Source organism: Corvus hawaiiensis, chromosome 3 (assembly GCF_020740725.1).
Source record: "Corvus hawaiiensis isolate bCorHaw1 chromosome 3, bCorHaw1.pri.cur, whole genome shotgun sequence".
Lineage (NCBI taxonomy): Eukaryota > Metazoa > Chordata > Aves > Passeriformes > Corvidae > Corvus > Corvus hawaiiensis.
Genome location: NC_063215.1, coordinates 31,109,653 through 31,124,913, shown reverse-complemented (window position 1 = coordinate 31,124,913; position 15,261 = coordinate 31,109,653).

The following is a 15,261-nucleotide window of genomic DNA, read 5'->3' as shown; positions in this document are numbered from 1 at the left end:
GCTCCCTGAGGCAGCTGCTGTGGCTCACCTGCCCCTTGGCAAAGTCTGGCTGTCAGGCTGTCACCCTCCCCTGCCCTGGGTGCATAAACTGCACCAAAAAGGGCTGGGGCCTCTGTGGAAACACTTGCTGATATTGCTGGCTGATGCACCTGCAGCTCCAGGCTTTGAGCATGTCTGCAGTAAAAATACTGCTCCTGTGTGAGCAGAGACCCTCATGGGTGCCAGAGCCACTTGTGAAAAGTTATTGGTGCTCATTCCAAGAATAAGAGCCTAAACTGATATCCCAAATTTAGCTGGCCCTAGTTAAATTAAGACTGACCAGCTTCTGGAGGAGGTGTAACAAGGGGCTGATGAACACAGCACCCTGTGCCTTGCCTACTGCCTCCCCTGGCCCAAGGGCAGGCACCCACGTGGAGCACAGTGACCCAGTCTGTCAGGGCCTTCAGCTCAGGAGGGGAGTCACCTGCTCTGTCCCCTCCCACGTGTATCTCTCAGGGTATCCATTCACCTACTTTGCTTTATTTTGGGGGGTAAAATCTAGGAAATTTCCAGCTGTGGGGGTGATGGGGGCGCACAGAACTCACTTCTGCACTGGAGGGGAGAGCACACAGGGAAGGAAGTGTGCAGCGATTGTGTTTGTGCGAGGCGAGCTGGGAAGCACTTTCATTATGCAGAGTGGTGGTGCAGACAGCCAAAATAAATGGCAACTACTTCTGTTGTTTAGGGAGCTAAACCACAAGGTTTTGTTTTGAAATTGTTTCACTGAAATATTTTTCCAACAGAGATGTGCCGTAAAACTGGGATGAGAATGTTTTATTTTGATACATGCAGATGATCTTGAGCAAGGTCTAAAACATTTATAAAGGCCATATTAATTGCAAAAATGCGATTTAGCTAACCAAACCTGGGAATACTCTTCTTAAAATTACATTTTAATTGATTTATTTTGCTTTGTTTGCCAGGGCTGGATAATGAACTGGAAGAAAAAATATTAAATATCTTCGTTCCCTGGGGTTAATCTGGCCAAGTATTATCCCTGCAAAGTTAAATCAGTAAGTATGACTGGAGAGTATCTACAGTTTAAAAATAATACTCTGAAGAAGCAGTAAAAGTATCTACCAAAGTATTTTGCAACTAAATAAAGACCATTGCTTTTTGGATGTTAGATTCACTTATCTTCACAGCTGCATCACGTTGAAGGCAAACCTTTAGTATGACTTTATTGACTCATTAGTATATATAATGGAACTGGTGCTTCAGCTCCATGAAAGCTGTTCTTTAAAACGTGTCTCTCTTCAGTGGGGGCAGGTAGATGGGATGTTTAGAAACACTAGTGTGCCCTGCTTTGTTTGCACCTTGGCAGGCTGGCACTCCTGGCTGGCACAGGCAGCCAGTCCAGTAGAATCTGGGGCCAGAGTCATAACATGGCCCTGCTCCTGCCTCTCCAAAGATGCTGTAATCCAGCACACTTCACTGCCCCACAAGGAGATGAGCTGAAGATTTGGCCTTCTCAGAGATGGCCTGGGATCTGGTCAGGATCCAGGGCTGAGGTGGGATCATCCTGCCTCACCCCTGGGGTCCGATTTGTGAAGGCTGTTATGTGCCCTGTGAGTTTATTGACCTGTCCAAGAGCAATAACTTGCAGAAATTAATGGCAGCTCAGATCTTTCCTTCTGTTTAATCTTGGACTGCACTTTATGGAGCGAGGTTAAAAAGAAAACTATTTTTCACTATGAAAAGCCAATTTAAGAAGGTTTAATTAGGCCCAAGTATTTACCTTGTCTGATAAACTTGCAGAATGCTTTAAAAATATTTTTATATTGTATATGCAATGCATTAAACATTTTGGCAGGAAATATTCTATAGACATTGTAATTTCTAGTCTTACTGAATGTGGGGAGAATGTTTAAAATTCAACTGGCTCTTTCTATTTTTATTTAATGTATAAATCAGGCATAATTCATGCATAGTTCTTTCCAGGTTTAGACATTTATTGAGCACTTTTTATGGTTATAAACGTTTTGTGACAGCTGTTTCAAATTTCAGAATAGAAAAGGAAAAAAAAAAAAGAAACCTCACATTTTCACATCTCCAATTTCCTCTGAAAGCTTACACAGGGAAGCTTCGCATTCTCAGCTTCCAAACTGGCAGCTGAAATTAGAGCCTTGAGTTACTTCTGAGAATTAGGACTAGGGATTTTTAGTCCTACATGGGACCCTCAGTCCATTGTAGACAGATCTATAGTAATTAGTTAACTGAAAATGCAGAAATTTAGTAGAATTGTTCAAAACTACAAGGCACCTAATGTTGATACTTAATTAGCAGGTGCTCTCAGGAAGTCTGTGAAGGGTTTCTCTGCATCTAGAGGAAGCTCAGGAGCAGTCTGGTTCTTCAGTCAGATTTGAAAATATTATTATGAAATATGAAATTATTATTAGTTTAACTCTTTTCCTAAAATAAGTTACTTTCTATTTTTCTCCTTTTCTCTTTTTACTTGTCCTCAGTCACCACCATCCCACGCCCAAAGCTGGCACTGCTCAATGATCCTGCCCAGACAGGAGCTGTGAGTGCCCCACACCATGGAGGTGACCTGTGTAACTGGCACTGGTGGCCATGGTCCTGCATGGCCTCAGGCACTGCTGTAGAGGTGATCACACCCAGCTCTTCAATGAGGAAAGCTCATCTACAGTAAACATCTGCTTTTTCCTCCTCCTCCCCAAATTTGATCCTTTTATAATGCTGAATTTTGAAGCAGTTCCCAGTGCTTCAGCTCCTCCCTGCAAGGCTACACACTGCCTGGTCCTGGAGGAGACACTACTTTCCAGGCTGCAGCAGGTACCTGTTGCTTACTGCTCTTCTCTTGCTCAGCTGCTGCTCCCTCTTCCAAAGCAGAAGCAGTCTTCTCCCAGCTTTCCACACTACCCTGTGTAAACAATAGATAATAGCCCATCTGTGCATTGCTACGTGTTTTGGGACCTCTTTACTCAACCGTTGTCCATATTTTCAAGGCCTTTGCTGTTATCCCACCCTTTAGATCATGCAGACACCTGGTGCCAAGCTCCATTCATCCAGAGAGATGGAGACAAACCCGTGACCCCTGTGCCAAGGCAGCGCAGCCTTGCCGACACTGAAGAGCAGCAAGAGAAGGCTTCAATCCCTTGGGAAACGGAGAGCCCAGCCCACGTGGGGATTAGCACTGCTTTTAAGGACACACAGGAGGTTGCAATGAGCCTTCCTGTGGCTTGATATGAAATTTCCCAGAAGGCCACGCTCAGGTATCAGGGTTTGTTTATGGTAATGGAGGCCCAGTGCCATAAAGCTAGCAGAAATAGGTCCCAATAGTGCTTTTTAGGAGCTTTTCACCACTTTGGATAAAATGCTGCTGACAACATTTCAATCTTGACATCTCCTGCAACCATCAGATAATTAGGAAATGTTGCTGAGTCACACCTGCTTTGCGTAAGTGCCTCCCTGGGGCACGACTGGGAATGCTGCTGCCTGTTTCAGATGTGTCCCCAAACAAAGCAGATGTGAATGATTGAGTAACATACCCAGTGGCACATTCTCTGCTGACTCATTTCCTGCACTGCTACTGAGATAACAGGACTCCTACCAGGTAAATTCAAGGCAGAGTTTGGACAGAACTTTGCAAAGATCTTTTAATATAGACTCAGAAGAATGATAAATTTATATAATAAAAGTCACCCTGTAGTTCAAGCATCTTTGCTGGAGAGAATCTGGCTCCTCTAGGACCTGTTTGTTGAAATTAGATGTAGGATGAAATATGTGTCAGAGACAACTCTCCCATCAGCACCTGAGTAAATCCTAGTGAGCACCAGACACTTTTTTCAGAAATAATTTTGGAAATTATACAAATCCCACTGTTTTTGTATAAGAAGACTAAGAGCAAAGGTAAAAATGGGATTTTGCTGACTGAAACCTTTGGTATAAACTAAAAATATAAAATTTTTAAAGTATCATATCAATTGTGAAATTTGTGACCAGATAACTCCAGTTTGGTGGCTGCCTAACCCTAAATTGTCTTATCTGTTACGTGAAATGTTTATGACATCCCCAATATCCCACTTGTGGGCAGTCTCTGATGGTAAAATTCCAGCATCGGGAGGCAGATGGGAATTAATGAAACATTACAAGGGCCTGCATAGAGGGATGCTGAGGGAGCAGACCCAGAAAGGAGTGTATTGGATTGGAGAGTTTCTGACCCAAGGATATTTTTAAGTAATGGCTTAAGAATAAGAGGAGCTTTCAATGCCATTGTGAGATGGTCTGTGTATAGAGGTGGGCACTCCCCTCCTGTCCTACTCTCTTTCTCATCCAGAACTGACTGGATGTCACTGACTTGGAGATAAGTAGAAATGATGAGTGTTTCAAAAGAGGTTTATGTTGCACTCAGTATCTGATGCATTTATGGATCTACAAATCTAATTTTACCTTCCTGTAACATGAACTAAAAGCTTCATTCAAAAGTCCTGAGCCTGCCTTGAGCAGGATTTCTGCAAGGGTGGAAACTTGTAAACCCTAGTGGAACAAGTATCCTTATGATTCTTCATTTTTTGGTCCTGAATGCACCAACAGTCTCTGCAATATTCCATGAGGGGTTTGGTTGTCTTCAAGTGTTCAAGAGCAGCTCTGACTCGTTGGCAGCACTATAACCTGGGATCACACTGCTGCAAAGAGAACTGTGGGAGAAAACCATGAGACTCCTCACTGGGGGCCCTCCACTGGAGCTGGGATAAAGCTCAGGCCTGGATTCCTAGGCTTTGCCTGTGTCCAACCATGCTCCTTGCTGAACCTAACTGGGTGGCTTGGCTCATGGCTTGTCTGGACCTGCCTCTTCATTATTGTTATTTTTTTGTTTGTTTGGAAACTAGACAAGGGAAAGAGGAGATTAAACAAAGAAATTGGATAGTCTTTGCTGCAAATGTAATGAGACAGACTGCTGGTAAAACACTCTGATGCCTCAGACACCAGCCTGGAGAGCCCCTGAGAACATCTTTTCCTCCTCAAACACCCTTGTCCCACCACCACAGCCCCAAACCATGGCACCAGCCAGAGCAGCAGCTGTGAGCATCTGCATCACTACTGGTGCCTGCTCGCTTCTGGCACCACAGCCTGAAACCCTGCTGACTTACAGCATGGCCCCATAGCTAGTGGATTTACTTGCACTTCTGGCCTCAAGCTTTCACTTTCCCTATTTTTACTGGGAAACTTTGGGTTTTCCTTGGTCTTGCTGCTTGACTTTGGGCTTGTCCCACCTCCCTTGCCTCCCACTCACTCTTGTCTGCATTCCTTGTCAACAAAAAGTGTCAGAAGACAGCCCAATATGAGGATGAACTAGTGGCAGTTGCATATGTTCACATCTGTTTTAGTGACAGTCCCATTAACCATAGCTGTGTTACAGCCTTTCTCCCCACCCTGGTAATCATTCAGATGGTAACTCCACTTGACTGAAGACTCTGGCCTGCAGATACCACCCCAGGCTCAAAGAGTTAAAACTCATGGAAGAATTCAGAGCAGTAAAACAAGGTAATTGTCACAATGTTTAGGATTTACACAGTGCTGTTCACACAGGTCATGTCAGCATTTCAGTTTCTGTGTTCTTTTGGCACTGTTTCCCTCCTGATTTTGCAATGATAACTATTGGCAAGATTAGAGAACCTTTGCTTCTCTTTTAGCTGTAAGTCTTCTGTGAAAGAGAATTAGTGAAAATCAGCTGAACCCTTGAAGTGGTCTATTTTCATGGATGAAAACTGGGAAGCTGTTGAGAGGTTAAGGTCATTATTTGAAAAATAATCCTCAATTTCTGAGGTAAGGGGTTCTTTGATTTTCTGTCTCCAATTTGCTTTCCCTCTCTCTCCTTTATATATATCTACAGTGAAAGTTGAAAATATCTCAGGATGGGAATGGTTTGTAAAGAAATGCAAAGAGACCATAGGAACTGATGAGATGCTTTCTCTGGAAGCCAAGCTACAGGACAAGAGAGGCAATTCACAAGTGGTAGAACAGCTGGCAACTCCAACCCACACCATCTGGATTTGTGTGATTTCATAATATTTATTGTCACTAACTCTGAGAGGAATATGAATAGAGCTGGCTGCAAGTGGAAATGAGCTAGCTTTTCAGTAGAGCAAATTGTGTATGGAGTCTTGGCAGGGACACATGGCAGGGGGAGCATCTGGTACCAGCTGGCCAGCCACGCATCACCACTTCATTGGTCAGGCTGGCTACGTGAAACAACAACAGAAACATCTTCAGTCAGGCAAGGGAAGCCCTGCTGGAAAAATGGCATTTCAAATCTATCATTTGGAGAGGGGAGATATAGAGTTGCCAGCTCTCCATCTTTAGTCTGAAGCTTGTGAGAGGTGCATCTTTTTTTCCTGAAAACTTTAACATCAGTAGATGTCAGATTACTCAAGAATCTTACAGTTGAAAAAATTCTTTTTTAGTCTTATGGTTAAGAAAATCTGTGAACCACCTCTACCTAACAGCTGCAGAAAATGCAAGAACCCCTGATTGCATTTTCTTAGGTCTTCTGATTTGAGACAGTTAGTGGTTTTGGGATTCTTATGTGTGATTGTGAAAACAGTGAGTTGTCAGCGTTGAGCATATTCGTGTAAGTAGCGTGACTGCTGCCCTAGGAAACTGTTCTCTGAGGTGCCTGTTTTGCTCCATGAACGCCAAAGGGAACGCTGCTGCTCCTAGCACAGCTGTCCCATTTGGAAGCTCAAATTGGGACAGGAAGAGTTTAGGCTGTTCTTCATCTCTGAAATGGGATAACATGATTTTTTTCCTTTCTTCAGCCAAATGATAAATTATTCTTCTGATACCACAATCTGGTAATTATATGAAAGTTCAACCAGTCTTATGTTTACTTTCAAATGTTTTTACTTCTAGAGGGGCATTAGAAAAGCTTAAAACTTTAAGCCAGCCTGCCTTCCTTCCTCCCTTCCTCCTTTCCTCCCTGCCTCCCTTCCTTCCATCCATCCATTTTTTAAAAAAATACTGGTTCTCTTTTCTGGGATTCACTAGTATTTGTAGTACATCAATTTACAAAACCTGTTAGGCTGAGGAAAAGTGTACTGAGACATGAATGCCAGAGAAGATGAAGTGCCTAGCTAAGCAGCAGGCAAAAATACATCTTATGTCCTGCTTGCCCTGAGTGCAATGCCTCAAAAGCAAAAGGGCAGAGAGTGCCACTGACTTTGCTGTCCTTAGTTAGCAGAAATGGGTAATAAAAGCAACAGCAGAGAGGAATGAAAAGATCTGGCACTGGCCAGATTATATTAACAAGATACCCCTCTAGAAAAGCCTGCAATGGGGACAGAAATATCTTCACCGTTGAGACTGCTCTGTAAATAGTATGTTAAGAGGACACTGAGAAGAAGACCAAGTTTGTGTATCTAACTCAGGCACTGTGGTGAAGTTAAAGCAAGAAACATAGAAGGAAACTCATCTGCTTCTGTCAGCTCTCTCAGCATGGTGTGAGCTGGCTGTGCATCCATTAAAAGGGGAGAGTTCAGCTAGAGGAACAGCAAGAGGTTCAGAAGGAACAGCCTATGTGAAATATCCACTTTTCTCGAAATAGGCCCAGAGCAAAACCAACCTGTGCCTGGGATGGTCCCACTCTGGAGTGCCCTGTTCCACTCTCCGGGATCAGGGTTTATCTCTGAAAAGCACCTGTGCAGCTGTGAAGGCAAATGGACAAGAGTGGGTTGTCCCACTGAATCCTGAGCAGGGTTCAGACAGGTTCAGCCACTCAAAGCAGCTGCCTGCACAATAGAAGATTTGAAAACCACTGTGAGAGAGAAATGCTCTGTTGAAATGAATGCTTCATGTAGGTATGCATTCTGCATCCCTTTCTCAAGGTGATAGAAGAGCCCTGACACAGCAGGAGTGCTGGGAAGGAAACCTCATAGAGACAAAGCATTTTAATATCTCTCTTCCCTTATCAAGTGATATTGCTCTTCTACTTCCAGAGGAAGGACTGGGAATTTTTCAGCCTGACAATGACTTCATCCATTTTACCTGTTTTTATGTCCCTCTCTGGTGAAATCTCATTGTAGCTGAAAAAATAGCAAACCTTGAGGACACATTAAAGAAGGGAATCCCAACTGTTGTTTCTGGGCATGGGACACCTCCCGCTCTGAATGCCTTGTGTGTGTGCACCAAGATCTGTCCCTCCCAGAGGCTTTTACTGAATGAGGCTGCATAATACTAAAGAAGTTCCTTTATGATGAGTTTCCCAAGGGCATTTTGAACAATGCTCCATCACAAAACTGTTTATTCACTTTGTCCTGCATTTTGTGGCAGGAGGGAAAAAAATGGTCCTGTTTCAGAAATGCTGGCATGTGCAGACAGAGGAAAAGGTAAAGTGGACAGCAGCATCTTCTCTTTTTCCTGATCAGACAAGCTCACCCAGAGCCCCAGCTGCCAGAAGCAGCTCAGACATTCCCAGGCACAAGTCCTGACTGGTGACAGGTTTCAGAGGATGAAGAGGGCAGGCTGCTGCTGGCATCTGGCTGTGCTGGGTTTCCCAAAGGTCTGCCACTCTTTGGCCTCAGTAGTCTGGGCTTGATGCTACAGGAGACTCAGTGTCTGAGTGAGTGGGTCTTTATGTATCCTCAGCAATTAAAGAGGGTCAATGTGGTCTTGAAACAAAATTATTCAATTGAAAATCATTGTTAGCAATCATTCACTCAGATCCACAACACTGAAATTCTTATAAACGCGGATATTTCACAGCCAGACACTACATCCACTATTCCTGAAAGAATAGAAGAGTTGTATTTTTTTTTTAAGTTCTGCTGTTGAGCAGACAAATGGAAATGTGGCCATTATATAGAACAAGATGTGTAGTTAAGAGAACAAATCCTTCAGCTCCTTGGTAACAAGATTGTGTTTAAACATATTCAGCACATTGTCCAGGCATGTCCAGAAAAAAAAACAGTCTTATGATCAACATGCCACAGGAATCTCATTTTTTAATTTATCTCTCTAAGGGATTCTGTTTTGATCCTTCTGATCAGACAAGAACAATTACTGTGCCTCTAAGCTCTTCCCTGCCTCTAGTCTCCAATTAGTCACATCTGATAACATTTTTTCAACAAAAAAATAAGGTCATCTCTTCAACTCTTTATGTCTAAATCAGGCAATACTATCATAACTAACTCACAGACCAACAGCCAGCCCAGGGCTTTCTGCATCCAGATTTTCAAAATTGTCATCTTTTAAAACCTTTTGTCTGGGCTGTAGGAAAGCCACTGATTGAATTTTTGTTTGCTTGAGATACCTCCTGCTGTTTTGAGAAATACAGAGGCTAAGCCAGGCACTTGGCTGGCTGTGTTTCATTTCACTAAACCAGCCTTCTGAGATCAGTGGGGTACCAACACATCCCAAATAGAGCCTGTACTTAAATGCAGTAAGTCCAGAATTATCACTTCCACACTTTTCCAGTTTGTTTACCTCTTTTCAAAGTTTTGAACTATGCATTTGTTCTTCATCTGTTCTTTCAATTCTGTCATGGAAAGAGGTTACAGTCTTCATGGTTTGTTGGTTTTCCTTTCTGATTTCAATCAGGCCTCAAAGGCAGGAGCTTCTCACCTACATTTGTACAAGATGAAAAGCATGTTGGGCATGATGGCACGTGAGGTTATCGTTGAAGCACTTCCCCTCCCCATCAGGGTATCCTTTTCCTTTAGGCAAGTACCAACAAAGATTGCAAACCATTCAAAACAAAATGGTACTGGGAAGAAAAATCATAACTTTTCATTCAAAAAAGGTCATGAAAAATGAAAGAAAAGGCTCACAAAAAAACCCCAATTCTTCTCCTTTCATATAGGGCCTGGCTCTTCCTCTGGTCTGGGGCAGAGATGGGGCTAGCCCAGCTGGGGAGCCAAGCCTGAGTCACATTGTGAGGACACAGGGCCTCCCAGCACAGTCCTTCCCACCCAGTGTGCTCTTACTGCCCCAAAGACCTCAGAGGTGTGAATGTCCTGCCTTCATCCTTGTTCAGGGCACTGCCAGGGAGCCAGAGCAGGAGATGCTCAATGGCACAGCTAACACAGGCAGCCAACAGCAGGTGCTGCCTTCAGCTTTGAGATCTGGGAAATTCTGGGATCTTTGGGAGACTCCTGGGAGCCCCCTGCAGATAAAGCTGCAAGTTAATTAGAGGAGGTTTGCTGGGGACTTTTGATCTAGGGTGTTGTGGAGAGGCTGCCAAGTCTTGTCAGCTTTTGGACTCTTACCCGCTGCTGCTCTTCCATAGGGGCAGCAGTGAGGTCAGGGGAGACATGGAGCATATCAAGCATGACTACATGGATCCGAGGGTGGTAGCCAAGGGCACAGAAGCCAAAGCAGTGTATTCGCAGTACCATCAGTGAGGGGAATGTCTTGAGGCAGAGTGGAAGGATCCTATATGTCCACAAGGGATTGCATAGCTGGTGTCAACAACAAAGATTTGTCTTCAAGACCTTTCTGATGATCAAGGACTTCTGGGAAGAGATTGGATCCCTCTCACCCAACAGGGAAAAATGTCTTTGCTGATTTGCTGGCCAACCTGGGGAGGAAAAGTTTTACACTAGAAGCGATAGTGGAGAGAGGTGATGATGACCTACAATCAAGTGAGGAAGTGATTGGTGAGGAAGGGATGTGGGGTGATACAGACAAGAGACCTTATATCCAAAATAAGGCAGAAAGGAGCAGAAATGGGGCCATCCTAATGGTATGCACAGGAATAAGGTCAGTCTGCATGACAGCAATGGTGGAGCAAGACCTCATACATTTTCTGGGAAATCAGAACAACTGGGAGTTGCCTTTATATGAGAGAGCAAGGAGGGTATAGCTGTCTCTGCCTTGGGGAGGGCGATGAGCCAGCTGAGAGCTTATGGGTCAGGGTTAGAAGGTAGATCATCATGGATGACATTGTGATGGGTGTCTGCTACAGACCACCCGAGCAGGAAGAAGTAGAAAAAGCGTTCTTCAGACAACTGGAAAAACCAAAATGTAAGAATGGTATGTATATATAGCCAAAACCAAAAAGGTTTTATATACATAATCCCGAGACAGTGGTGAGGCACCACGGGACATGGTCTCCTACCTGGGAGGAAGCCTGGCCCACAGCATACTGGAGATCCCAATCCAGGCAGAGTTGTGTGGGAGGATGCCACAGAACCAAGGATGCCAAGTCTCAAGCACCAGGCAGTGCCTGGTTGCTGCCCTGGGGCTCAGGTAGGGGACAGTGATGGTGTCCTTGTGGCAGGACATGCAGCGGGAGCTTTGGCAGGCAAAGGAGTTGCAGAGGAGGTGAGCAGCTGCACACTGTCAGGAAGAGTAAGCAAGAGATCAACAGGCTCTTTGCAGAGGCTAAGCAGCCCCAAGGTCCCTTCTAAATGGAATTATTCCATGAATCTATGATATGAGGACAAACAAAAATAAGCAGATCTACCTTCATAGAAGCATGAAGGAAACTGTGAGCACAGGTAATTTAGTGATAGGTGATACGAACAGATTTGTAGAGCTACAGTAACTGAACCTTAATAACACTGAATAATGCTGAAAGGATAACCTAGAGGTCTCAAGCCAAGGTTTTGTACTCAGCTTTGAGGATGATGTGGAGCGACAAAAGTGCTGAGATGGCTAAAAGTATGACTTGTAAAGAAATATTAAACAGACTCACACTGTTAACCAAAACAAGACAAATTGAATGAAGAAACATTGTAGGTGTCTGCAAATGCTCCAAACTATACGTGGACAGTTCCAAAGAGGAAAGAAATCACCGAGTCTATGTTTGTGCTAGATATTGCAAAAATGCAGCATTCTAAATCTTCACAGACTCCTAAAGCACTGGCCTATTATCTATAGCTGTGTGGGCCGCCTATCACGTGGAAAGCCCCTAGCAGCAAGGAAGGAGTTTTTGTTAAGTGTTTTCACCCACTGCACAAAATGCCATAACGTGCTACATTTACCTGAGTTCCAGCCCTGCATAATTGCCTTTTGCTTGTGGAAAGGAATTGTCCCCTTGGTTTGCCTGTTTCCACAGATACCTGGGAAGCTTTGTTTTGCCTTCAGATTCCACACTGCTTTGCCACAGTACTCCCTAGCTGAGGCAGATGGTGGCATCCCGAAGCATTGCCAGGCTACCTGTCTTCATCAACAGAACCGTAAGCACAGAAAGGGAATGAATATTCATAGAACCACTGCCTCCATAAACATAAACAAATATGGAGGGAAAGGGAGGCAAAGGATTAGGAGAGTTAGTAAAAAGAGTTGGAGTTGTTTGGGAATGTTTTTATCACCCTGGGGTAAATATCTCGCTGAGTGAAGATCCTGTATTTTCTCCACACCCCTATCTGATGGGTTGGCCTTGGCCGCTGCTAGATACCCAACCAGCCACTCTCTCATTCCCCATCCTCAATAAGATTCCCCATCCTCTCATGGGTTGAGATAAGGACAGGGAGATTGCTCACCAATTACCATCATGGGCAAAACATACCAAACACGGGGAAGATTAATTTAAGTTATTTCCATCCAAAATAGACTTGGATGATGATAAACAAAGACAAAACCTAAACCATCCAAAATCCCCACCTTCTTTTCAGCTTCACTCCTCCATTCCCAACTTGTTCAAAATTGCCATTAAAGAATGTTCACATTCCTATGCAGGAACTAGAAGAAGCTGATGTAGGTAGATGCAGTTGACTCTAATAGGTACAATATATAGAACTGAAAACTTGTAATAATGGAATGTATACATTCCTGTTTCCTTTCTTTTCACTAGAAAAGAAGTGTGTTCCTGTAAAGGTTAGGAAATAGGATCATTTTTGTAGCTTGCTTTCTCATTTGTCTTCTGAAATTTCCCTTTAACATACTGGACAGTATCATTCATCATCGTATGAAAGCATCCAGTGACCAACAAACAAAGAGCCAGCTAAGTAAAAAATTGGACAGGCACTTCTCCAATCCCCCCCAGATTGCTCAGAGGTGTCCCTTAGACATACACAGCTCAGCTCTTTGGTGGACACACTTGAAAGGTGAGGGGCCAGACATACAGCTCATTTTTTGGACAGATGGTCAGTGCTTCCTCAGTAAGCCCAACACGTGGAGGAGACCTCAGACTTACACAAATGCTTGTCACTTGAGCAGTAAATGTGAGGCACACTGGGTACACCCTGGCCATTGCAGACTCTGTAGGCATATTCATAAACTTCTGTCCAGGAACTCCAGGACAGAAATATGTCTGGTCTGTAATACAGGTATACACTATAAGTTGCATTTAAAAAAGTAACTAAATAGCAGCATAAGGTCCATAGTCAAGAATCATACATTCAAGAGTTTATTTAATCAAAATAGGATTTAGTGTATGTTTTCCCAAAGTGCTTACATCATTTGTGTTTTAAACTTCATAGTGTATGGCTGTGGGCTCCCTGAGGTTTGCTACTGGTTCGATAGAGAAATATTGCTTAATACCTTCTCAAAATATGTACAAGGTCATATCAAGCTATCCTTTTTTTAAGCAGGAGCCCTACAGAAAACAGCTGAACAATAATCATACTAATGGTCCTGAATGTGCTTGTATCAATGTTATTTCACTGCATAAAGAAATCAATGTTATTAAAAAAAATCATAGCAATTATAAAGACAGCCAATTTGGGAGTGCTATTTACTGAATAGCTTGTGACCAATTTTCCAGTCCTCCTGTTTAAATTAATGAATAATTAAAGAGGAGACTAATTCAATTTCCTTAGAACCTGCCCAGTTTCATTAACACAGCAGGGAAAATAAAAAATATGTATTTGAACGCTTTATTCTTCAGGAGAAGCTGTTCTACCTCAGATGTGTGGAAGATTAAAAGAAACCAGCGATTAAAATAATATTAACACAGTTTGTAGCACTTCTGTTATTTTTCAGTCTTAAACTCTGGCAAATGAAAGATGGTTAAAGTCCTATTTTTTAATGAGACTTTTCATGGAATAATATACATGCTTTGTGAGAAGGCTGAAAAAATGACTTCTTTTTTTTTTAATCACTAAGCAGCAGCAACCATTTGAAGGGGAGGGTGACTCCAACATGGCAAAACCTGGTGCAGGCTAGGATGTCTCCCAAGTACAGTGATACTGCATTAAAGCCATTTGGAATGCCAGCATGCTTCGCTGAGCATGGAGACTGTAAATGATACCAAAGCAATATCTTATCTGGGTAGAACAAAGACTGTCAAAAAAATGTTCCTTTATTTTTCTTTTTTTTTTTTTTTTCTGGATGAATTTTTTCTGAATTTCATTTACCTTTTCAACAGATTTTAAATCTTTTGTAAAATACTCCAAAGGCGCATAGCACAGTGTGAGACTTGTAATCAAGCCTGAAAAGAGTGACAGAAAGCTGGCTCATTTGGTGTCTCCCAATGCTTTTCTTTATTCTAACCTGTCTGTTTACAGATTAAATCAAAGGAAATTTGAGTTTTTAACTCCTACAGCAGGTAACAGAAAAAAGCACAAAGGAACCTGAGCAAAATATTAGAAGTAAAATCTACATTCAGGAGAAAATCAAGGGCATGACTCACCTACAAAAACCAATTATTGTACATGCATAACCTTCTTTTGTTGTTGACCCACCTGACAAGTGAATGCCTAGATTTAACATGAAAAAAGTACCATGCTTAGCTTTTCATAATGAAAGTAACTAACTGAGTGAAAACACTTTGGGGGCAGGAAGGGCATGTATTAGTTGTTGAATAGCATGAAAAAAAAGATCTTGGTGCAGAGCTCTAGCAAGAAGAGCTGAAGTGTCTACAGCTGATACCTATCAGCCTGTTTGTAAAAGCATGTGATACAGGTCAGAGGTGTACCTCAGCCAGCTTTGGGTCCCTAAGGAAGTGTTTGAAAGGAAAAGTGAGCACTTGTGGTTTGCCTATTTGCATTCTGCCTAAATAAATAGATGCATATATTTTAGATCTCATCATCAACCTCTTGGGATGAACACTGTCTTTCTGTTCTGTGTTGGCACAAAGCTGCTCTGTTGCATGCCTGGGCTTTCTATGAGAAACAAATTGTGTAGGGGAACAAAGTGAAGTCTGGATATAGCTGCCAAGATGAGAATATATCACCGTATCAGGTCCCTTTGTGTGAGACTGGGACAGCTGCATTTTGCCTTTAATTCCATCTGGAATTTCATGCACATGCTTCCCTAGGGCTATTTTCTTTGTCACTGTGTTGTGGTTTAACTCCAGCTGGCAACAAAGCCCCACAT